Below are 25,936 nucleotides of genomic sequence, written 5' to 3' on the forward strand. Positions count from 1 at the left end.
TTCATTAGCAGGGTTGGGGTGTGGGGAGAACAAACGGATTATCTCCTACCTGAGGGGGCTCTTTGAAAGGGAAGGTCTAGTTAATGGTTCTGAATTTGGAGCCTTGATTTTGGCTGTGATGTGGAAGCCTGTTTTCTGCACTCTAAATGGAGGGCTGTGATTACCGAAGTCTGGATTCCCTGAGCTGTTTGTAAGGCTCTTTGTGAAAAGAAAGGGCCCAGCATAAATTAAGTGTGCAGTCCTTAGACGAATTTCCGATAGACGAGTGTGTCAATCACTTGAAAATTTAAAATCAGGCACATTCATCTCCTCCTTGCTAATAAGTATTTCCTCAGGCTTTATCTAAACTTGTGTGTGTAATTTGAGACTCTACAGAGGCAAGAAACACCTCTCCCACCAAAAAAAGTGAGAATAGCAAGAAGACGCTGCTGTGAGATTACCAGGCATGCTTCTGAGGACTGGAAGTGGGGCAGAGCTGCCAGATGGTAAGTGGGGCTTAAGCCTTCAGCCTCAGGGCTGTGGTCTGGAAGAAGGAAGGAGACTGAAAGTGCCCCGGAGCTGCCGGTGGAGGAGAGACTGCCCAGCACACAGCCTGTGAGTGAAAGGGGACTGAGAAAACCAGGTGCCGCCTGATGTCACCCCGGGCCGTGGCTCACTCCTGCTGCGAGCCCACGATAGAAGAAAGGCTCAGCTTCTGTGCTTGTTAAGCCCAGCTGCTCACTGACGCTCCGACCCTCTGACTCTCTGACCAGACCGGCTGCATCCCATCCCCATCCTGCCAGGGAGCAGCTGCTCCCAATTGCCCTTCTCAGCGCTGCTTCTGGACCAGGGGCCTGGAGGGTCTGTCAGACGGAGAGGGATGAGCACAAAGGGATGGGGAGAAAGAGAAAGCAATAAAATGCTTTTCATTAAAAATGGACCTGCCCACTCCAACGCCCAAATGCATAAATAAATAAATCTAATGCTAAAAAAGAGCGAAAATCAAGAGATGGGACATGAATTTGTTACAGATGAGAGTAATTTTCTGGACAGGCAGAAAAAGGCCTTTAATGATGCAGAAGCACAGAAGCCTGAATTAGTCTTACTCTTCAGTTTACTGCATGCCATCCTTGTCAGTCTAGCAAAGCCGTGCGCGCGCGCGCGCGTTTGTGTGTGTGTGTGTGTGTGTGTGTGTGTGTGTGCGCATTTCTATCCCCCAGCCTCATTCCGGTTCCCCTCTTCCTCCAATAGGCGGGAATATATGATTTGCTGCATATCCTTTTATTGTACGTGTTCTTACAATTTTCATGATAAGTTTTCTGTGCCATTTTTAAGCTATGGAAGTAATATTGTGTTACAGATCTCATTCTGTTTCCTACTTATTTCTCACTACTGTGTTTTTGACATCTACCTACTTTGCTAGGTGTACCTCGTTCTCAGTTTATAACTGCTACATACCGCCTACACCAGGGATCCCCACATTTTACATCCCTTTCCTGAGGCGGGAACAACTAGACTGCCCCGCACTCCCATTCCGATTAGTAGACGTCGCGCTGTGACGATCATCCTTGAACGTGCAGTTTAGTAAGTCTGCGAGAAAAGGCCTTTGCTGGGTCTCGGCAGATCTGCGTGTTTAATTCGAGGCATGCCCTGTTCATCATGCCTGTGCCAGACTGCTCTCCCAAGACAGCCTTCAAAACAAGTATGTTGAGAATAAGCAAAGAGATTAATGAAGGCCTAAGTTTTCTTTGGAAGGATGAGGAGACCATGCAGCAAACAGGTATAAATGAAATAAAAATAGGTGGATAGGAAAGAATATCTTTTTTTGACCCCAGGCTAGGGGTCAAATTGGAGCTGCAGCAGCCGCCCTATGCCACAGCCACAGCAACGCCAGATCTGAGCCACATCTGTGACCTACCTACGCGGCCGCTTGCAGCAATGCCAGGTCCTTAACCTGATGAGCGAGGCCAGGGATCAAACCTGCCTTCTCATGGGGACAATGTTGGGTTCTTAACTCGCTGAGCCACAATGGGAACTCCAGGAAAGAAAATTTGAAATGAAAAATAGAGTCATGGCAATAAAAATATAATAGAAGCAATAATGGATGAAACCCCAGACTGGACATATTTTAAAGGCGATTTTATTGAATTGGAAGTTAGGATAGAAAAACTCATCCCAACACAGAAAGCGAAAGAGATAAAAATGGAAAGAGTAGTTAAGAGTCACAGAGAAGAGACTGAGAGCCTTCAGCACTTGTCTGATAAGAGTCCTAGAAGCAGGGAGTGGAGGCCATGGGGAAGAGGTGGGATTCGAAAGGGAAGAGTTGAGATTTTCCAGGATTGGAGAAGGACATAAGCCCGTGGGTTGAGAGTGCACTCTGGGTACTGAGTAGGATCAATAAAAACAAACCAACCCCTGGACTATCCACGTGAAACTGTGGAACATTAGGCGGAAAGAGTTGCCGCTCTTATCATTGTCCAGGGGACCCGCAAAGGACAACTCAGACCACAGCCCCCAGCTCAGGGACAACACCAGGTCCAGGAGACAATGGGGGGAAGCGACCATCAACCTGAACTTTACATGCAGCCCAACGATCACCCCAAGGCGAGGACACAATAAAGTCATGTTCCGTCGCAAGAGGGCTCGGAGTTTTGCCACCCCCAGTCTCTTCTCACCAGAAGGACTCACTGAGAGGCAGCTGAGTGGGAGAGCCTGGACTCTGGAGCCAGGCTCCCTGGTTTGCAGACCAGCTGGGCCACTTGCCGAGCAACTTCATGTAAGTTATGAATGCTCACGTGCCTGAGTCTCCTCATCTGCAAAACGGGGTAGTAATAGTATCTGTGGTGCCGTCTGAGTCAGGTCACACACATAAAGTGTGCTTGGAAGAGAGCCCGGCATATAATAAGAACTACTTATTATAAGTGTAATAAAGTGTAAACAACTATTATGATCAGCAAAAAGGAAAACCAACACAGAGAAATATGGAGGGTAAAACAAACAGTGAGTGATGAGCATCAAAAGAGAACGGAGTATTTAAGTAAAAGTATTTAACTAGTTACCATAAAAACCCTGTATTGTGTCTGTGTGTGCACACGTGCGTGTGTGCATATGAGAGAGAGAGAGAGTGAAAACTTTAGGAGATAAGGTGCGAGGATGCCTAATGGGGAGTTAAAACAAGCTACGGCCTGGATGTGGGTGGAGGAGGACGGATCTGGAACAACTACAGACATTGTTACAGTTACTTTTTAATTCCAGAAGAATAAAAATATGTACTACAGCAGCCAAATCAATAGAGAATCAGAAAAAAAGCCAGGGGAGAGGGCTCCACGGAAGGAATGCCAAAATTTTAACAATTCAACAGAGCAGGAAAGGAAAAGTAAAGGGAGCAAAGAAGATGATGGGAAAAAAAAAATACAAATGATCCCATGTCGGGTCAAACAATGGCAAGAGCCTTCCACATATGTGCACGCATATAAGTGTGTGCATGCATGCACACTTAAACATGATCGCATGAGGTAAATGGAAATTCACGAAGCTGTTATGATGGGTTACCTAGGAGTGGAAGTGGGGTGGACGAAGAATTGGGTAAGGAGGTGAGAGCCAAGCCAGAGGCAAACAAAATCATACATCAATATTTTTGCATAATTAGAAGAAGACATTAAGATGTGAAGACCCACTGCAATATGGTTCCTGGAGGGAGAAATGAGATGCTATCACAGGAGGCTCAAAATTGTGCTTGGGCAACTGCCATGCACATGAGGACTGAACATACAAACTGAGTTCCAGTGATAGGACTGGGGGGGTGCTGAACACCTCCGCCTCCTTGTCGGAGCCCTGGTACTGCTCAGGGACCTGTGTGAGGAGGGGTGAGGATGGAGGAAGGGGAATTGGAGGGAGCCCAGCAGTACCAAGTACCAAGTACCAAGTACCAATACCAAGGCTTCCCTTGGCCTGGGCTGGGGGAGGCCTCTGAGAAACCTTCAGGCCTCCCTTCCTGGGAGCAGAAGAAGACAGTTCTACCCTGGGTTCCCTAAAGACAAAGGTCCAGTGATGGAGCCCAGAGCCAGAGGCCAGCAGTGGCTCCAATGTTGGGCAAATGTGTTTTAAGGCCTTCTCCTTCCAAAATGACATGTCCCGTCTCCAGAATTCAAGATTCTTCTTCCATTTAATATCGTATTTGGTAACACTGTGAAGTCACAGAGAGGGGGGAAGGCAGCTCATTCTTAAAACTATCAATAATTTTCAGAAAAACACGTTGTGACTTGCCTTGCTTCCCCCAGGGGATTTTCTCCAGGGCACCCGTCACCTTGGCGCTCTCATGTAGAGGAGGATGTGCCCCAGAAGTGATGAGCTTTTCAGTTCAGGGTGAAAATGCCAGGCAGCAGTCTGAGCTCCTTTCTTATCACCAGGATGGTACATGGTGATCACATTTTGGGGACCCTCTCGTTTATTAAAAAAATGACAAAAGTATACCATGTTTGGGAGATCCTTTTTTTTTTTTTTCCTATGGGACATTCATTCTAGTTGCCCAAGTAATCACAATAATCATGCAAGATTAGCACCTTCTGTCTGCAGCTCAGGCATTTGGCCATTGTATATACTTAATTAGGCTAAGAAGCTTATTAATATCATCATTCCAGTAGGTGATAATATTCCATGAACATATTCAGAGAATTAAAGTGCATTTGTTAAAAGCTCAAACAAATGTGGCAAGTAGGTAAGCACAAAGAAAATTTTCTGCTCTGTAACCAGCACGAATTGTTAAATACTAAACATCTCAGGGAGCTGAGGGTTCATGATTGTGTTGGCATCCATTCAAAGGATGTTACTTCAGATGCTTGGAAGTTCTTATCTCAGCAAGGGAGGAGCAGAGCCAGCTTTCAAGACCTGCCCTGGAGGAGTAGCTGCAGATCATAATCCTTTCCATCTAAAGACCCGGCTCTGGTTGCCAGGGATACTATTTGGGGAGGGGTGGGGGGTTGTGCAGCACGACCTCTGACCTCCACCCCTGCAGCACCAGAAGTAGCACAGGACACTCTCAGAGGTTCCTGGGCTCATTCAAGTCTCCGCTACTCCAGGATGGGAGGGGGGGGCAGGTACATTCTACCTGTTTCCAGCATCCCTGACTCACACTGGAGGCGAGCTTGCACGGGCCCCTCAGTGACTGAGGACCTAGAGGGCAGGGTTCACTTAAAGGGTAGCAAATAACCCCCAAGCACCAAGATGTTCGATTTGGCAATGCACACAGTTTTTAGATGGATTAAAACTTGAAAGCAGCAAGTTTTAGCATTTGATATGAATGGCAGACTCTCTCACTCCAACGTTAAGCTTGGTTCTATTCATTAATGTTAAATCAGCTAGTGCTTAAAAAACGTCAGTGACCATGGTACATCCTGTCAACTTCCCAGAAAGCCTGGCGGTAGACTCCATCCTGGCTAAAAGATGAGCACGCACGCACACAGGGGAGGGCCCTGAGTCAGGCCAAATGTGGGCTTGAGGCCAGACGAAGCAGGATGATTGGCTGGAGGAAGCCTCGGAGGACTGCCCCATACAAGAGAGTTAAAGCACCTCCAAAGCACGAGTCACTCTCTTCCTCTTTTTTTTTTTTTTAGCCCTCTTTCTCTCTTGCTTTTTCCCCCTGGTTCTCCCTGTCTCCATCACCTCCAGTGGAATCTGCCTGTGCTTTCTCCACACCTATCCTCTCTCTCTTCTCTCCTAATAAACACTTATTCGCCTCCCTAAAAAAAAAGTCAGTGGGAGGAAACAGGCCCACGATAAGGCGCACTGCTGGGCAGACACCATCCGGCCTGTGAAATGACCGCCCTGCACAGTCATTCTTGATGTGGGGCTTGTTCTCCATCTAAAGAGGCTGGAGATCAGGGGCAACGTGGCAATGAGTTTGGACATAAAAGATAAAATCAAACGGAAATGGCTCCAGCTTCCAGGTTCAAAAGTAATTTTTTTTAACCTGTTGTATATACCCGTGGCCTCTTTCTCATGCAGCAGGCTAGACCCTCCATCTCGGCAGTCAGCTACTGGGGCAGGAGGCAGGGGGCAGCAGGCAGGGATGTACTAGTGCAACGCGGGAGGCTCATTCAGGGCATCCCAAGGGAGCTGAGCTTAATGGAAGGAGCTGCTGGGAAGACTAGGAAGTCATGGTGCAAGTGGGAAGCCAAACAAGGGTGGTTGGCCTTCCAAGACCACTGACAGCAGGGGGGGCTCACTGTGCTCACCGACAGGAGGGCGACGCACAGTGGCAGGAGGAATGGCAGCTGGAATCACGGGCCTGGAACAGTGGAAAGAACGTGGGCTTTGGGAGCTGGTGGGTTGGGATTACCAATGACTACCTGTGACCTTGGGCCACTCGATGCCTTTGGGCTTCCTCATTAAAATAGGGTGATAACACCACGGTGGTGAGGTTACTGCAAGAATTAGCCAAAACATACACCAACCTGGCACCCTGTGGGGGCACAAAGTGGGGTAGCAATGCTGGTGGTAAGAGCAATTATGGGGGCGTGCATTGAATTACAAACAATACCGCCTGGAGGACAGCAAACCCACTGCAATTGACTCCGTTCACCTATGATACAACAGCTGCATCTCCCCTGCTCCCTTTCCTGAAAGCCGCCTTTAAGGTCTGAATCAACATGTTATCTTGGGTGCAGTGGACTGAACAGAAAGTGCTCGATCCCCCAGCGGGCACAAAGTCCTCGCAAGAGTCCCAGCTCAGGACTTCAAAGCAGAGCCATCCCCCCCCCAGCATTTACTGGGTTCAATTCCAACGTCTCACAAACGTGGGGCCCCATGTACTAACGTCGGGCCCTGGGAGCTATACTCACCCTCGCTCACTTTCATTAGCAATGGGGTCTTCCCTATTCCTTTACTTCCAGAAGTGGAAGTAAATGACTTTAATAAGCTTGCTTGAAATACTGGTCGTAATGGCCCTGTTTTCAGAGTCTGGGATGATTCCTACCCTCATCCTTTTATTTTTTTCCCCAGGAAACAGCACTGAATGGAGCTCTTCATCCTGATGTTTCTGTTGTGGCTAAATGTTAGCCGAGAGGAGAGGCGAAGGAGGAGAGAGGCAGAGATGGACTCCAGTTTCTTTGCAGAGGCTGCTCCTCAGGAAGGAATGCAGTTTCCTCTCTTTGAACCTGAGCTCTGCCTTCATCAAGTTCTAGCACACATGGCTCCATGTCCGCACGGATTTCAGTCCCAGTGGCTATAAGCTGGTTATTTGGGGGATAAGTGCAACGCAGGAAGTTCAGGCTCTAAACAGGAGGCAAAGCAGATGATGAAACCAGGGTGGAGGCTTGTGCGGTGAAGCTTTGGGAGAGGTGAGGGAAGCTGCAGGAGGAGGTCCTTGCAGCCGGAGAACTACCCTTTCTCATTCACCAGGAGGGGTGAGGAGCGGGGGCGGCGATTGGAACATGGGTAGGTCAGGCTGATGGCCCTGGCTTTGGTGCTGCATCTCAACAGCTCCCAGCGATCACATCAGAGAGGTGGTGAACACTCAGAGATCAGGAAAATAGACCCAGAGAAGGAATGGCCATTGTGCATAAAAATAGAAATAATAATTTACAAGCTTCATGCTGAAACGCTAGGCGGAGAGGGATCCTGACATTTTGTTCCGGTGTATAAGGCATGATGAGTGCAAGACAAATGAACCTATGATGATGACCGAAGATGAGTTAGGTGTCTGATAGGCTCTTTGGTGTACTGGCTTTAGTGTCGTGCTTCGGTGAATATAAAAATACTGGCAGGGTCTTTCATGAGTTTACTTGCAACCTCAATCTTGTTTTTCATAAAAAGGCTCACTCCTTAATTACGACTTCCCATCACAGGATATCAGATCCCTCGTGGTGGGGGATCGATGGACATCCGTCCTCTGTAAATTAGAAGACAGCACAGCGTACATTTTCGGGCACAGCAATTGTTGAGAATCATCATTTCAGCAGGAGCTACTTTCCTTTAGCATAGAGGATGCTGGTAGTCAGCTGCTTCAAGAGCCCCACAGGTACCAGGAGAAGAGCAGACCCTCCCATTCTTTGAACTGGGGAAGGTGAAACATTGCAGCGGTAGGAGCAGGGAGAATCTGGATATTATCTTTGAAGCAAATGCACCTCTGTTTGAGGTAATCTAATCATTTCATCGACCATTTGAATCTCTATGTGTAAGGTTATCGCCACCATTCTTGGGGGAGACTCTACAAATGAAATAACCCAGATACAGGTGCTTCGGGGCAAGACTCTTTAGCAGATCTAGGTGTCTATACAGCTAGAGAAATTTTCCACCTAAATCTTCTTCTTTTTTTTTTTTTTTTTGTCTTTTTTTTGCTATTTCTTTGGGCCGCTTCTGCGGCATATGGAGGTTCCCAAGCTAGGGGGTCTAATCGGAGCTGTAGCCACTGGCCTACGCCAGAGCCACAGCAACGTGGGATCCGAGCCGCGTCTGCAACCTACACCACAGCTCACGGCAACGCCGGATCGTTAACCCACTGAGCAAGGGCAGGGACCGAACCCGCAACCTCATGGTTCCTAGTCGGATTCGTTAACCACTGCGCCACGACGGGAAATCCATTCCACCTAAATCTTCATGTAGATTGTCCTATGCCCAGAAAGTAGTGTTTGGGCTTGGACAATGGGACGGTTAATTTTATGGGTTGACTCGGCAAGGGCTTGGTGCCCAGATGTTTGGCCAAACAAGCAGATGTTGCTTTTAGATATGATTAACAGTCACATAAGCTGACTTTGAGTAGAGCAGACTATCCTTCAGAATGTGGGTGAACCTCACCCAATCAGTTGAAGACTTTAAGAGAGAAAAGACGGAGGTTTCCCGAGGAAGAAGGAGTCCCACACTGCCCTGAGACTCCAGCTGCAACATCAACACCTCCCTGGGCCTCCAGCCCACAGATAGGTCTTGCAGAATTTGAACTTGCCAGCCTCCATAAGCATACAAGTAAATTCCTTAAAATAAACCAAAATCTCTCCTCTGTCTCTATCTCTCTCTGTTTCTATGTATCTATGTATCTATCTGTGTATCTATGTATCTATCTATCTATCCATCTACACACACACACACACACACACACACACACACACACACACACACGTCTTGTTGGTTCTGTTTCCGGGGAGAACTCACTAATACAGACGTTGTGGGTGTGTGCTCTTGTTCAAGCACTTCCTCTATCCAGCACAAACCACAGTGGGATGGAGACACAGGCTTTAATCTTCCCTCATCTTGTACGTGAATGGAGGTGCTCATCCAAGTACTGACTAGTGACTGTAATTACGAGAAAGACACCACTGGTATTTAGTGAGCTGGGCTTGGTCCTGCACCATGAAGAATCGCCCGACTCAACAGGCCAGTGGCAACCCCACTGGGAAACACTGCTCTTGAGGAAAGATGTGACAAGGGGCTGGTTGCTGGGTGCAGCCCACCTGGACCAGTAACACGCTTGTGTCATTTAAGCCCGAATAGCTCTGTTTGGGAAAACAAACCGCTGTGGGCCATTTGTCATGGCTCTGATCCAGACATTGGCCTGGAGAGAGTGACTATGCTGAGGGGCAGTTGGGCCTGGAGTCCAAAGCAGGTTGCTCCTGAGAACACCTGGCCCAGGGGCTGTGAAGGCCTCCGTGAGCAAGGTCCAGAGCCCGTGGGCCAAGGGCCTCTGAGAGCCCCACTGCCAGATGTAGCCTGTAGGAAAGGTACTCCCAGGGCGGCATTTCCAACAGCCGCAAGCCTTTGGTAAAGTCTTGTAAAGGTCTGCCTGGCCGAGTGTGGCGCAGTAGCCAGGGGAGCAGGGTCCCTGAGGCTGGAGCTGTGGCTACCAGCACTGCCATCGTCAGAGGGCAGCAGGCCCAGCAAATGGCAGCCCCTGCAGCACAGGGGACGGTGGAGCCAGGGGAGGAGCCCTAGGCACGTCCTCCACGCATTCAGGAGGCAGCCTTTGGAGACCCTCACAGGGACAGTCTCGGGACTTGTTTGGAGACGAGTGGATGAATTTCCAGCACCGAAGCCAGCAGGGACTCCAGCCACAGTCATTTGGAAATAAAAAAGGCAATGTGGAGTTGTCTGGCTTTCGTGGGCTGGAGAGGCCGGGGCTGTGTGAGACTCCTGGGGTGGGGGCGGGGGGGGGGGAACTTTCCTCTGAGACTGTCCCCCATCCAGGAATAGGAGTGGCAGCTTCCACAGGCGGGTGAGAGGCGAGAGGCCATGCAAACTGGAAAAGGTTGGTGTTCTCCCAAACACAGCTTGGATGATTATATTCCTAACGGATGTCAGGCCGAACGCACAAACTGCTGAAGAAATGAGATCTGGGTAGATGTGCTCTTTTTCTCTCTTAAAAATATCAAAAGCTGATGTTTTGCAGACAGCCTTGTGATGGCCACGCTGGTCCAGCCTCGTGGGGTCCAAAACAAACACACCTGATCTAGGTTTGGTCAGCATCAGGAGGCCTGAGAAGCGGCCAAGGAATTAGTGGAGGAATCTGAGGATCGTTCCTCATCCCAAAGGCCTCAACTTGAACTAGCTCTTGTTTTGGAGGCACTGGGTATGTGTGTGGCAAGGAGCAGGGGCAGGGCGGTGGGAGACGCTGAGGAAGCCCGTTCAGGTTCCTTGGAAGGATCTTGGTGCTGACTCCTTCTTCCTGGTAATCCTTCTCCTTGCAGTCAAGGGAATCAGGGAAGACTGAATGTGCGTGACACGCAGCTTCTGGTGGACATTTTGCTCTGGGCCTCGGCTGTTGTCTGTTGGCGACAATATGCCCGAGGCAATGGCTTTCTGTAGCACAGAATCGCAGAAATCGGTTTTTCACGGATTACTTGTTGGCAGAACAAAGTCAGTGATCCTTCCTGGGTCGTTATTTTGGCCATGAGGGGGCATTTAGTGGGACTGGTGATCTTATCCGGATCTTAGGAAATCACCAACTGTGTTAGTACCCTGGATGAATGGCATCAGCTTGCAGTATGTCGTAAACGATGTAAGATCTTGCATGTACAGCAGGAAAAGAACAGCTACGTATCTGGATCCAAACAGAGCCGTCCTAATTCCTAACAGTGTGACACTACTGGTATTGACAGTGACTTCCGGGAGGCTGTCAACGGGGTCCCAAGCCAGCCTGCGGTTTCTCTCCTCACTTTACTTCTCTCTGATCCGGCCCGCATTCTCCCCCTGCTGGTTTTCTCTGTCTTCCAGCAGCAGACCCTAGGACACGTAGCTTATTTAGGAAGTGATCCCTGGGCAAACTGATAAGAAAGTGGGGAAGCGAGACAGAGAAAGCAGGCGGTAAAGGGGGCAAGGGCAGCTCAGTCCAGCAGGGACCTCTGGGGACCAGTGCAGAACACGTACCTCCGAGGTGTCCCTCCTGGGGGGTGCCTGTCAATTCCCTGGCACTAGCCTGCACTGTGTGCCTCTCTAGGATGGTCAGATAAGGCTCTCAGGAAGACTGGAAGGTGCCAGCAGCCGAGGCGATGTTAGCGTGCACACACGTGGAATGCATGGCGATTACCAGCTAGGGTTGTGATTGGGGTTAGGGTTTGGGTCCTGACAGCATCTGCTGTAGCCTTTATTTCCTGTTCTTCATCCTTCTGGTCTAAAAATGATGACTACTACCTACAGTTAATACAGTCTCTTACAAACAGAACCAATTACCTGACCACCAAGCCAGCAAAGAAAGAGGCAGAGGAAATTAAATATGCCAGCCAGTCCAATGCTTGATTCCTTCATAGGCCTGGCTGGTACTGGGGGGGGGGCCAGGTTTCTTTTCTGACCTGACACCTCCTAGTTTTCTACTGACCACATTTTAAAAGACAGTGCATTTCCCAGACCCTGGTTTGCATTCTGCAGGTTGGATTGGGCTACTCTCTCTCTTGCTGCCTCCGTTTCCCTCTTTGGATGACACTTTGGAGGTGAAGCTCTGATAGCAGAAGCTGAGCATGCCTTTTGGGTCCTGTATCTCCCAGCTTTGTGGATCTGCCTCTCATCAAATTCACATCACGGAAACTCTGACAGCCTGGACTTGGGCGATGTATGGCGATACTTATCATATTCATATGTCTTTTGTCATTCTGAATGTCATCTTAAGTCATTTTTATTAAACTTGTGAACAAGAAAGGAGAGGCTGTTACTGTTACTGTTGCTAGCTATTGGTGAATCAGAGCCTCTAATGAATGTAATAAGACAAGAAAATAAAATACTAAGTGCAAATACTGGAAAAAAATTTCTTTTGTGATGAATATGATTTAATTTATAGAAAATGCAAGAAGCTCTAGCAAGAAAAAGCTCAATAAAATTGAAGAGAATTTGGTAAGATGAGTAGGTACAAGAAAAAAAAGTATATATTTTCGTCTTTTTAGGGCTGCACCCGTGGCATATGGAGGTTCCCAGGCTGGGGGTCAAATCAGAGCTACAGCTGCGGCCTATACCACAGCCACAGCAACGCCAGATCTGAGCTGTGTCTGCGACTTACATTACTGCTTACAGCAACACCAGATCCTTAACCCACTGAGTGAGGCCAGGGATCGAACCTGCATTGTCATGGATGCTAGTTGGGTTTGTTAACTGCTGAGCCACGACAGGAACTCTGAAAAACATTTTTTAAATAGATTTTTTTCTATCCCAAGAAGTGGAACAATATACCATTCACAAAAGCAGCAAAAATTATAATACTCTCAGGAAGAAATCCTACTCCTAGGACTCTATTCCAAGGATTGGCAATTGGGGCTGGCAAGCCAATCTGTCCTGCGGTCTGTTTTTGTAAGACTTTGGACTGTGAACTAAGAATGTTTTTTATATTTCTATAGAATCGTAGAAGAAGAAGAAGAAGGGGAAGAAGAAGAAGAAGCAACAGAGACCATTTGAAGCCCACAAAGCCTAATATTTACTATCTGGTCCTTTACAGGAAAAGTTTACATAGAAGAGAAAGCACCAGTATATGTGCATGGTATTTATTATAGCACATTTTATATGGCAGAAAAATGGAATAAAGCAAATACCTGGAAAATCACAGAAAAGTGTCATGATGCAACAACCACTCTATAGACTGTAATGCAGCTATGAAAAGAAACAAAATATAGCCTCACCAGTTGATTTGGAGGAAATACACACACACACACACACATGAAAATTCATATATATATGAAATTCAGGATGCAGCAAAAAGCACTATACAGAGAAATGCACGTAATATGATTTTTTATCTCTCTTTTTTTTTGGTAAGACAAGCAACCTAATCCTTCATATAAGTAAATGAATTTAATATAATTGTATCAACAAGGAGAAAGAGTTTAGAAAGGCTAAAGGGGCATGAACATTTTTGTTTGGCAATGCGTAGGCTTCAGAGATTTCTGAGTGGGAGGAGAGAGACTGATTGGAGCTGTGGCTTGGGGATAGTAATCTTTAGAATGCAGTCTTTACTACTTATTATCCAGAATTCTAATTTAAAGGTGGCCAATTTCTTATTGGCATGCTACTGCCAAAACTGCTGTTTTCCTCTCCACCAGACCCTTCTGTTCAATGGCTTTCTCTCTTTTGGAATCAGCGCCCTTGGGTTCTACTCTAGCAGCTGAACAGCTCTCTGACTTTGGCAGCAGTTTGAGTCAACACTGACTCTGACCTCCTTCCTCTGCAGCTCATCCTCTGCACTCAGCAGCAGAGAACCACTGCCATTACTAGTTCACGGAGGGACAGACTATGGAGGCACTATCGCCCCCTAGTGGCTGTTAGGCCAGAGGCCTTCCCAGATCAGTTCTACCCCTGGCCTTCTGGATGTTGGACTCCTTTCTGAAAGGGACATCACCTCTGTGACTGGAGTTAATAAAGGTTTTTTTTTCTAGTTATCTCACTGGTGGTGAGGTGAAGCTAAACCCTTCATGACTCCTCTCAATGACACGGCTTTTCCTTTTTACAAGATACTTCTGCAGGAATACATGGAATATGTTGGTCCACAACCTTCAAACACAGAACTGGCCTTGCTTTGGATTTCAGGTGCAGGCAATAAATAAACTTTATGTTTTTGATGTCCCTTGTCTGTTTTGTTTACTTGGCACATTATCCACTTCTGTAGTCATTCCTTAATTATCTGCTTTTGTCTTCCAACAAAAGGGAGTACCCAAAGACCCTAGTATTTGCTAATGAGCCGCTAGGTACTGCAACATTCCAATTATTTATTAGCAGGTTTTCTAGATTTCAGTATCACCTAAACAAGTGTTAATAAGTTGCTTTGCAAAACACAATTAAGTTTTTTCAATGTTCAGGCATCATAAAGATGCCTTCAATAAAGATTAAATTAAGGAAATCAGTCTTTACCTCATTACAAAGCTTCTCCTTTCAGCGGTAAAATCACCACGCTTGTGGTCTGGTAAAAGTTTTAACTGTCTGTATGCAGGAGGCACGTTTTCATGGAGTGGCTAGGGGTCAAAAGACAATGACATGCAATCACCATGTCCAGTTTTTATCCACATCTGTTTCAGTGAGATCTGTGCTGTATGACTGAGATTATCTTGGACATTTTTGGGGCAATGTTATGATGAGGCAGGGTTGATAACCCCGGCTGTGGACAACTCCAAAATAAGCAGAGCAGACAAATCAGTCTTCTCCAAGGCAATTTTTAAAAATTAGAGAGAAGTAAGTATTCTAGGGTTCTTCCAGAAATCTTAAAGCAAGTGAGAGACTGGAAGAAAACATCTGTTACATATTCCCATAGAGAAAGACCCAATATCCAGAGGGTACAGCGTGCGTCTACAAATCAAAAAGAGAAATTCAACCAACCAATGGGCGAAGGATATGAGACATGAAAAAGCACTCACTTCCACCAGCTGTCAGTGAAATGTAAATTAAGAAAATAAGGCAATGCCATTTTTTCCCCCTCGCTCCAACTGGCAAAACCCAAAATGACTGATAGTATGCTGTAAAAGTGAGGAAGCAGAGAAATGGGTATTGTCACACACTGATGGGAATAGAAACTAATGCAACACTTTTGCAAGGGCAACTGGGGAGTACTTAGAAAACTGAGACTGTGCATCTACCGTTATTCTCCCCAATTCTACTTCTAGGCATCCACCTCAAAGAAGCACTCATATTTGTTTGCAAAAAATGCACACATTGCGACAGAGAAAAATTGGAGAAAAAAATGAAATGTCCGTTACAAGGGAGTAGTTAAACAGATCAAGGTTTTCTTATACTTAAAAGCAGCCCCATCAAAAAATAGTGAGCAGTAGATCCATACACACTGTGAAGAGAGAAGAGCAAGGTGCAGGATAACATGTATATTATGGCCTTATTCATACAACAAAACAATGCATCTTGTTTAGACAGTACGTCTCCTATCTATCCATCTATCATCTCTCTATATACAAATGCATAAAAGGGGATGGAAGGACGTGCATCAAATTGTTTAGAGCAGTTACTCTGCTCTGGGGAGGGGACGAGGTTGGTTCCAGGGAAGGGAAATAAAGAGGGTCTCTTGCATTTTCAAGAGTAGTGTTTGAAAACTCTAGAGCAAAATGCACCCATGAATCACCAGTGCAATTAAAGACAGACAAAAATAACCTCAAAAGAGTCCATAACTTTTTAAACTCCAGAAAAACTGTAGAAAGGTGGTCCTCCCTTAACTAACCGACATAGCCCTTCTCTACCTCCTGCCAACTTCTCTGCTTCTTTCCTTAATTATCTTTTTGGGAGTAACAATGGGGAAAGTCTTCTTCACTAACTCCTTTTCCTTCTTTTTATCATCACCTTGAACTCAGAGAGGATATGGCCTCCTGGGCACCTATACAGCAGGGGGCTAACACCTCCTTCTTAGCTGGGTTGTGAATTTTCCTGCCAACAAGAGGCATTGACTTTGGAGCCCAACAGAAACCAGGTTGCAATCCCAGCGCACCCCCTTACTGGCTGTGGATTCCTGGGCATGATTATTAGCCCCCCTAGACCTCAGTTTCTTCTTCTATACTAAGGGGATACTAATGGTCCCTCCATCAAAGTCAGCTATTATGAAGGTGGCAGGGACTCAATGTCTTTGACTCTTAGTGGCCCAAAGTCTGTGCCTACACACACCACAGACTGCAGACATCTCTGTTCCCTCCCAGTCCCTTCCGGCAACCTCCACTCTGACCAGGCATTGAGACCAGGCTCTGGGGAGTCCCTGTGGCACTCCCTCTGGTTGCCCTGCCCCTGGGGCCCCTTTCAGATGTGCGCAGGCAGCTGCCTGGGGTCCTGCTGGTACAGTTTTTCCCACATAAACTGCCTGGGCTGGGCTCTACTTCATGAGATGCCTGATTAGTGATGCAGCCTGGGTGTGCCCGAGACCTACCCTGCTTTTTACAAGTGGCCTAACCTCGGACATCTACCTGCCGAAGGGGAGGGCAGAGTGTGGGGATGCACGGTAGTCTCTGCGTGGGGTGTCACTGCCGCTTTGGAAGGCCTGTGCTTTAACTAGCTCGCTTGCTGAGGAGCCACCAGTGAAAGTTTTAGGCTTAAGTACTGTGCAGTAGAGACCGGCTGGTCCAGGGGGTCATGTTACCACATGAAGCCAACACAAAACCGTGGACATCTCCACCCGAGCAGACTGGCCACCGTGGGAGGAAATATTTCCACTCTCAGGTGTTCTGCTTTTAGGTTCTAAAAGTGCTTGGTGGTTTTCAGCAGGGGACTCAGTAGTGATTTCAGGCTGGTCGGACAGTGGATGCAGCAACTTCCTATTTCTACTCTTCACTGTTGAGCATCACTGACAAAGCCCTTACCCCCCACTTCCACTTCAGTTACCATTATTCGCCCTTTTTAATTAGTGCAAGGAAATGAAATATACTTTTTCTCCTTGGAATGAAAAAACATGGTGCCAACTCTCTTCCTGGCGAATGGTACAGTGAGCCCAGCTCGTGCTGCTGTATTCCAAGACAGTCTCGGGAGTTCCCGTTGTGGCACAGCAGAAATGAATCTGACTAGTATCCACGAGGATGCGGGTTCAATCCCTGGCCTCACTCACTGGGTTAAGGATCTGGCGTTGCCATGAGCTGAGATGTAGGTAACAGATGTGGCTTGAATCCTGCGTTGATGTAGCTCTGGTGTAGGCCGGCAGCTGTAGCTACGATTCTACCCCTAGCCTGGGAACTACCATATGCCTAGGGTGAGGCCCTAAAAAAAAAAAAAAAGTCTCCAATCATTTAGAGATGCTGACAGGGCCCTAGCCCCGAGGGACCGCCCACTCTTGGATGTATGCCTGCCTTTCCCATCCATGGACCGTCTGGTTTACATGAAAGTTGGCACTTTTCTGCAGGGTTATTCTGATATCTAGATAACAGGATCTGCTGGCAAAGTTATTTTTGAAATACTTGTACAGAAATTATCATGTCAAGGATGTGCATTACTGCTACAGTGAGATTAGAATGCACCAGCTGCCTTCTGAAAATCTGAAATGACTCTCCGATGAGGAGAAATTTTATTTTAAGGCATTTCATTAAATGAAATAGGTATTGGGAAATTGGTTATTTGAAAAAGATTCAACTTAGAGCCTCGGCTTATACCATATTCCACAATAAATTCCAAATGAGTTGAGTGGGAAAAAACAGAACAATAAAAAAAAACTATAAGAAAATTTAGGATAGCAGTAAGCAAATACCCACGTATGAATAAACCATCATTATCACTCTTACGATGACACTTTTTAAGTACAAAAGCCATGGAGGAAGTCACAAAAGAGAAGATCAATACATGTGACTAGATACAAATAAATTCCCTATATATTATAACGCATTTGACAAAGACTAGAAGCTATTGGTAAAACTATTGTTGGTAAAACAGAGACAAGGGTGAGGGGCTTCCTGGGAACCTGGAAATGAAGGAACAGATGTCCCCTTACAAGAATAGCATGTTTTTTCACCTCCAAGGACAAAAAGTGTATTTTGCTTTCTTACACTAATTAAAATTAGGGGAGAAATGGTCAAATCTTCACAGCCATGAGACAGACCCAATACGGGATGTCCATCATGCTGCTTGCTCTCTCCCTTCTGTTTATAAAACACAAATCTCCCCATCACAGCCCCTTTTGCCTGGGTGGACTCTTTCTGAAACACAAGACGCTCCTCCTCCTTGGCCACAGCTGCCTGGACCAGAGGTGTGTTTCTGACCCCTAGGCAGCCCATTCTCGAGCTGGTGAGTGGCTGCTGTCCTGAAGGCTTGGAAAAGAGAAATTGGGCCAGTCAAGCTCTCTTTCTCATACTGTGAATTGAGAAACAGACAAATCATTAGCTCATTATCCTGGGGACAGGATGTTGAAGAATGCTTTCTGCTGGGGCTGGAGCAGACCAAAGCTGCGAGCAAGTGGGACCCCTGGTCCTGTAGGAGGCTGCAAGAGTAGACATGCACAGAGCTAACAAAAGGCCCTCAGGAAGGCACGGGGAGTGGGCTGGGTTCTGGAGACGCCCTGGGTCCTGATCCCCCCCTCCCCTACCAGGTTCTAATTCTGGCTCCCCCTGTTCCGGGGGGGGGATCTTGGATCTTGTTGCTGCACCTTGGTGGGATTCTTGTCACCACCACATGTGCATCCTAAGCCTGAGCTGGCTCAACTGGGTTTCTAGGTTTTTTTTTTTTTTTTTTTTTTGCTTTTTAGGGCCATACTGTAGCATATGGAGGTTCCCAGACTAGGGGTCTAATTGGAGCTACAGCTGCCAGCCTATGCCACAGCCATAGCAACGCCAGATCCAAGCCGCATCTGTGACCTACACCACAGTTCACGGCAATGCTGGATCCATAACCCTCTGAGCAAGGCCAGGAATCGAACCCACAACTTCAAGGTTGCTAGTCAGAGTCGTTTCTGCTGCACCACAACAGGAACTCCTCAACTGGGTTTCTAGTTCTGAACATCAAGAGAGCCAAATGAAAACTGATTTTTCCTATGCCCCAGAACAAAGGGACTCGGGGTTCATCTTTGAGAGGCAGGAGGGGGATATGATTACAGTTTAGTGAGTAGAAACCTAATAAATGGTGTTCTATCTTTTCAGGAGAAAAGGCTATTGTGCCCAGAGAGCGGTGGTCGGGCTGGAGACCGACTGTCATTGCCGCGGGGATTTTCGATCCCGTGGGCAGCGGATGCCTGGTGGGGCGTGGCAGTGAGCCCCTCTCTCAAAACTCTTCTGTTTTGATTCCCTTTGTGCCTATTTCCTAAGCTTCCAGTAACTCATCTGCTTTGTTCCCTGGAAGAAGAGGCCCTGCAGGGAGGCTGTTTAGGACTTCCTGTCTATGAAAGAACATCCTCCACAGTAAATTGAAACCTTGCCCCTCTGGTTTATAGTGAGCTTGACTGGCAGGGGGGCAGACGGCCTGAATCCACCCAGTGCATCCTGGACTTTGTTTCATTCACTGAGGTAAGACCCTCCCCACCCCCACCCCCACCCCCCGCCCCCGTTAGGACCGTCAGGAGGCAGTCATCTGTCTTTTTTTATTTTGCGAATATTCCAATCAAACCATTGCTTCCTTCTTTCTGTGTGACAGTGATTAGTGTTACCCCTTGTCAGTTGATGTACGCTACAGCCCTCCAGCTTGCTCGGGTCATTTTTTGGTTGTTGTCTGATCTCCAAACCATGACAGCCAAACAGTCCATCAACTCTATGAAGACATCGGTCATGCTGCTTGTGGGCTTTCGCCCAGACAACGGCATGTCTGGGGATTTCAACCTTCATCTGCTCTGCTCTTTTCCTCTCTAGATACACCGAGTTGGCCCGGAAAGATGCCCGTCTCGCCGGCTTGTCTCGACTCCACAATCTATAGCCATTCGATGACCTTTCCTGACAGAACGTCTTTTTCACATCGTCAACTACAGAGTCAATTGAAAATCAGTCCTTCCTTTTTGAGCCTCTTTGAAGAGGAACTACAGTTTATGGGTCCCACTGTAGAACGTCAAGCAATACACAGTTGGTTCTCATACAACCACGTTTCCTCAACAGGAATGGCTCACACGCGATTGGTTAGCAGGGGGCCAGTGTCAGTGTCATACAGCAGACCCATCTGTTCTACTGGGTTTTTTTTTTTTTTTCCTAGTAAGCTCAACTTGAGTTTGGTGACACAGAGGTCGGCAAATACAAAGAGAGCCAGCAGAGCTGAGCCCCGAAGCTTGTGGGGACGCTCAGGACGGTCCACAGGCTCCTCCTCCCCGCCCTCTTCCTCCTGGTCCAGGGTGGCCAGTGCTCTTTCTTAGAAGAAAATGCTCCTTTGCTGTCGGGGCCCTTGCCATCTTTGTACGTGCTGTTCACGTCTCTGTCACTCAGCCCTCAGCCCTCAGCCTGCCCTTATACATTCTTCTATCATGAGAGCCTCATTTGGGAAGAAAGGGTGTTTTACACAGTGTTTCCTTATGCATTAGGATTTAACACATCTTTTTATTTATATTACTACTTTTTATTAGGATTGTAATCAGTTTTGTTAGAGTACTAGTTTCAAAATTGCGTGGGTTTGGGGAGGTCTTCCCAATCTTCATGTGCCTACAATCCCTGCTATTTTTTTTTTTTTAGTATATTTAATTTTGCATTTATTCTATTACAGCAGAAGCACTGGTACTTAAAACCAGTTTTTATTTTCAATTCCTCACTCACAGCATTCTTTTTTTCTGGGATAAATATTCTGTTATAGTCTCTCTATGAACTACTATCCATTCCTTTATAGATGTATCTTGTTTCAAGGCACAGATCCATTTCTGAAAGGTCTGTAGTGAATAGGATTGTTGTCTGCCCAGCATTTCTTCCTCTGGAGAAAGAAACCTCTTTGATCCCCTGAAAATCTTGTTCGGCTTATGGGGAGCAGATGGGCTGAAGCCCAAGGAGAGGGCACTGGCTCTAGGACCGTCAATCAGTGTTTCATTCCCCTGGATGCAGGGGCTGTCTCGGAGATGTGCACGCAACTTAAGCCAGGCCAGTCATTTCTCCCTCCCTCCAGGGACTTTGGCCAACATTGTTGGAAAACAATCCTGTTTACTGGGATTATGAATTCTATAGACCATGGAAACTTACGGCTCTCAGAGGCGCCTTCCACTCAGTGGGGACAGGCTATTAGAGAACCTAGTCAAGTGGCCCTGAGAGATGGGAGGGGGAGGAGAGGAGAGGGGAGAAGGGAAAGGACAGGAGTGGGGGGGAGAGGGTGCAATTGAACACAGCTGTATTCCTGGGGTTTCCTGGTTACATGAGACAATAAATTTCCTTTCAAGCTTATAGCCAAACATCCTGGCCAATACAAACTGAATACAAATTAATTGAACTTTTTCATAAGTATAAATAAAAAAAATCAAACTAAATACTCAAGGGGCAAGCGGAGCTTATTATTTAAAATCAATGTGGTGAATCAGTTAATAAACAAGAAGTCTGCTTTGTCACTTTTTTTTTTTTTTTTTTTAAGGGCCATACCCGTGGCACAAGGAGGATCCCAGGCGAGGGGTCGAATCAGAGCTACAGCTGCTGGCCTACACCACAGGCACAGCAGCACCAGATCCGAGCTGTGTCTGCGACCTACACCACAGCTCACGGCAACACGGGATCCTTAACCTGATGAGCGAGGCCAGGGATCGAACCTGTGTCCTCATGGATGCTGGTCAGATTCACTTCTGCTGAGACACGACAGGAACTCCCTGCCTTGTAACTTTTTCATCCTAACTTTTCTGCTTTTCTCTGAACCATCTCTCTTCCTGTAGAGAGGTAGTTACCGGGGAAATGTAAGGCACACATGGAAATGCTGGGCAGAGTGAAAGGGTCATGTCCGGACCTCTGCATTTCTTACTTTTGAGAACATAGCAGTTTTTCACTTTATGGTGACATATTTTTATTTTGTGGTCCCTGATGATTTCTGTACCTGCCCTTAACTGGGCTTTCTCTAATCCAATGTATGGGTACTGGCCTTGGCACTCAAGCATAAGTACTTCAGTACACCCATTCCTACTATCCTTCCTGTAAGTTTATGCTTTGAACTCTCTCACGCTTTCTGAGCATCAGTAAACCCACTCAGGCAGAATTGTATGGGGCCTGAACATATAACCCCTTCTCCTCTACTTCCCAAGCCACTGAAAATGATAGTTGAAACCCATGTGGGACACTACCTTCTACCAGGGCTGCTGTGAGCCCACAGCGTACCTTTCCGCAAATTAGAAAAAGGTGCACCTCACCTGATGCAGCCCTGGGCCAGCGCACGTGGAAGAGAAAGCGAGGGCAGGCTGGGCGTCAGACCCCACCCACCTCCGCAACTGAGTCCCTTGTGCAAAAGGTGATCCATCATTAGTCACGTGATAAAAACGCTTTTCATCTTCTTGGGCTGTGAATGTATAAGCCAGGGTCTAGTCTGAGCCTTGTGCTGGGAATATCAGGTGAAAGGCAAAGATTCGGGAAAACTGAGTAACAGCTTAGTGAGGTGTTAAATTCAGAAAAAAATTTCAGAGTCAGATAAATCTGAACTTATGGAGCTAGTGTACTATATTTAAACATTTCGAAGGACAGAAATTGATCTGGATTCCAACTCGGCCACTTAGTAGGCCACCTCCCGGAAACTTCATTTTAAAAAAATCTGCAAAATGACGATAATACTGTATTTCTGAATCTAGACTCTGTCGATTTTACGACCCTTCCTCATTACAGAGGTTTTTAAAATGTGGAAAAATGGCCAAGTGGATGGTCATATGCTTCCTGATTTCAGCAGCGTTAAGACTGTAAACACTGTATCTCGGGATCTGTGACATCTGGCAATTCCCCCGTACAGGTGATGGCAGTTCCCCCTTACAGGTGATGGCTCTTCCGTGAGGATTAAGTGAGGTGTCGCGCTTATCAAGCTCTTGCCACCGCACAGTCAGCGCTCGACGAAGCTGCTGTGGGTGTGGTGGTTATTTGGAGCTGGTGACAAAGAAGAACAAACGAAGAGACTTGACTGAGGTTGCCACAGCCTAGCGCGATGATCTGGATGTAGTCTTTCCCTTACACCAGGATGAGAGACTAGAAGTCATCATTCACTAGAAGGCTGAGCAGTTAAACCTCAGAAGAACACGGAAGTACAGAAAATGCACAAAACTGAAAACCAGTCCCATGATCTGAGGAATGATTTTCCTCAATTGTAAATGTGCAGAAGAAACATTTTTTAAAAGGGTATCTGTTCAGATGGTGGGTTGGGGGGGATCCTTCTTTGAATATGGAGTAGGAGACAGAAAGCTTCCAGAATGTTCTATTAGCTTTTTCAGCGTTTGGGTTTTTTCTTCATTGCTTGCTAATGACTACTTCTCTTACATTTCTTGTGATTTCTGGAGTGATCTCAGATTGGTTTTCACTGGCTGAAAACCCTTCTGGGTGGCACCCTGGATGGGCGTTTCCATGGAGGCCTGTGGAGGATGAAGTCAGAGGCTTTCACCTGCCTCCACAGCAGCTGGTTCCTGGACTGGCTGAGGGTGGGCCGGACGCCAGAGTAGCCATTCATTGTCCTTGTTGCCAAAGACACTGCTGCCGGCGATAGAGCACGGATGGGGAAAAACCGACGCCAGGTTTGAAAAGTGGCCTGGTTTATGCCACTGCTTCTGAAGTAGCCTATTTCTTTCCCCACGGTGTGGGCCTTAATGGCATCTCTCAGAGACAGGATGAAGGGAGGCAGGGTGTATGCGAACGTGTTCGAAATCCAGCCCATACGAGGCAAAGCAGCCTAGATGCTGCTGGGTGGGGACAGGCAACTGCCCTGACAATGGGTTTCCTTCTGAAACAAAGACTTTACTTTCCAGAAAGATTCTAAATTGGTTATTCTCTTTCTTCTGTCAACTTGTTTCAGCATCAGGACTGATGTAAAGGGTGTACAGAAGAGGACTGCAAGGGAGTCTGCGGCAAGGATTTAATCTCCCTGGTTCAGGCTGCTTGTTGTAAGACCAGGCAATTACATGGACGTCTTGGTTCACTGATTACGCCACGTAGATATTATAGAGTCGATCCTGAATTAATAGCCTGAAGGATTTTTAAGAAAGACACTCACTTGGCAGCTCTGGGTCACGATGTCAGTGAAACACCAAAAGGCCTGAGAAGCCAGTGGCAACCTGAACTCTAAACATAGGCTCTGGCTGATGTGCGGTTCACAAAGACAGCTTTCATTTCCCCTCCGCCGGCCAGTGACACGTGCTCCCTACAGCATCTCACTCCGGCCCCCCGGGGCCCAGAGGCAGGATGTGGCTCCCTGGGGGAGGGGAGCTGAGTCATCCCACGAGCATCATGGTGCGTCTGTGCCCTGCTCCCACCTCCTGACTCTCAGGTTCACTGAAGGCCTTGTAGGGAATGAAAATTCCACTTGATTTAATTTCTCCCGAGGAAAAAAATGTACTCAGCTACGTCACAAATCTTTGACACTAGGTTGCCTTGGAAATTGTAAATATGTGTATCGATTCTGTCTTGTACTTCCTCAATCTTAACCTTGAGTCTGAGATGCAGGGATGGGGGGCTTCTCCCTGTGGCCAGGCAGGCACTGTGAGGGGCTTGCTGAGTAACAGGCTGAGCCTCTGCCAGCCACTCACCTGGCTGCCTCCCACCTGCCCCCCCGTGGGATCAAGGGCACATTTAAAAGATGAGTGGCCAGGAGATGGGTCTTAGTCTGCTATTTGCTTAGAATGAAGTAAGAGTACCACCGGTTTTATTAGCAGGCACCTTCGTGTTAGCAATACCTGCTCAAATCTCAACCTTGGTATGAAGCCTACTTATTACCAGAAAAAACAAAGGTCTCCTCGCCCAGGGCTGCTTCTAGTATTTCTGGACCTTCTGGGTGTGAATTACAGACATCCTTTCTGGAGGATCCATCACAGCCTCACACCCCCAGCCCCTGACTCTTGGGGCAGGGCATAGCCTGAGCAGCTGGAGGGCCTCATCTCCAAGGCGTGGCCAACTGGGTCCAACAATGCACGTTGTTGCCCCAAAATTACGGTAACTTAGAATTACTTGTGATGACAGCTCACTGCGTTCAGAGTGAAAAACTAAGTATATTAGTTTAGACCACTGCTACCTTCCCTCATTAGTCTATTTCATTAGTGTTGGGACAGTTTTATTTTGGTTTAGAGAGTTAGATATTTTTCTTTTTTTTGGCTTTTTGCCATTTCTTGGGCCACTCCCTCGGCATATGGAGGTTCCCAGGCTAGGGGTCTAATTGGAGCTGTAGCCATCGGCCTACACCAGAGCCACAGCAACACGGGATCCGAGCCGCGTCTGCGACCTACACCACAGCTCACGGCAACGCCGGATCGTTAACCCACTGAGCAAGGGTAGGGACCGAACCCGCAACCTCATGGTTCCTAGTCGGATTCGTTAACCACTGCACCACGAAGGGAACTCCAGATATTTTTCAAGAGCAAACTTTCTATCACTTTTTGGGGGAGACACAGTTTGTAAAAGGTCTTTCCCTCTTTTCTCCCCAGGGGTGAGAACAGGCCATAATGTCCTTTCAGTCAGATGGTGACCCCCTGAAGCCTGCTCCCTCTTCCCTCCCTACTGGTTTGGATCCCTGACCCCTTTGAGAATCAGATAAACTATGGATATTATCTCTAGAAAAATGCTCCTGACCCCCAGCTTTTTTTGTTTTTCCATGCAGTTTTAGGGGGTTTGAAAATTCAGGCCACGAAAGGAGTTTTACAGAAGACTTGAAGACAGACCAATTATATTGAAATAGTTATCAACATTTTAAAACTTTTTTTTGATATGGAAATACCTATCTGCTTTTATATAAATGCATTAAATAACAAGATCTACTGGTGAGTCTAATAACTACTGTAATTTTGAAGTACTGATGAGCATAAAAGGTATTTTACGATGTCTGCCAACTGGGCTGTGAAATGAAAATACCTGTAATTTCCACTGGTGGCAGGTGCTGCTACTTCCACTGTGGCCTGCTGCTGACATTCATCACTGGAGAGAGTGTTTGTAGTTAGAGTTAGTGAAAATAAAGGGGCATTTTTTCCTCCATCCAAGATCCTGGCCCT

The 25,936-nt window shown here is 47.0% G+C and overlaps 1 protein-coding gene across 1 annotated transcript in view; it reads right to left on the bottom strand.

Moving 5' to 3' along the window:
* KIF6 (kinesin family member 6) overlaps positions 1 to 25,936 on the bottom strand; it is a 355,709-nt gene that overhangs the window by 46,075 nt on the left and 283,698 nt on the right.

The sequence above is a fragment of the Sus scrofa genome, chromosome 7 (assembly GCF_000003025.6).
Source record: "Sus scrofa isolate TJ Tabasco breed Duroc chromosome 7, Sscrofa11.1, whole genome shotgun sequence".
NCBI classification, from domain to species: Eukaryota; Metazoa; Chordata; class Mammalia; order Artiodactyla; family Suidae; genus Sus; species Sus scrofa.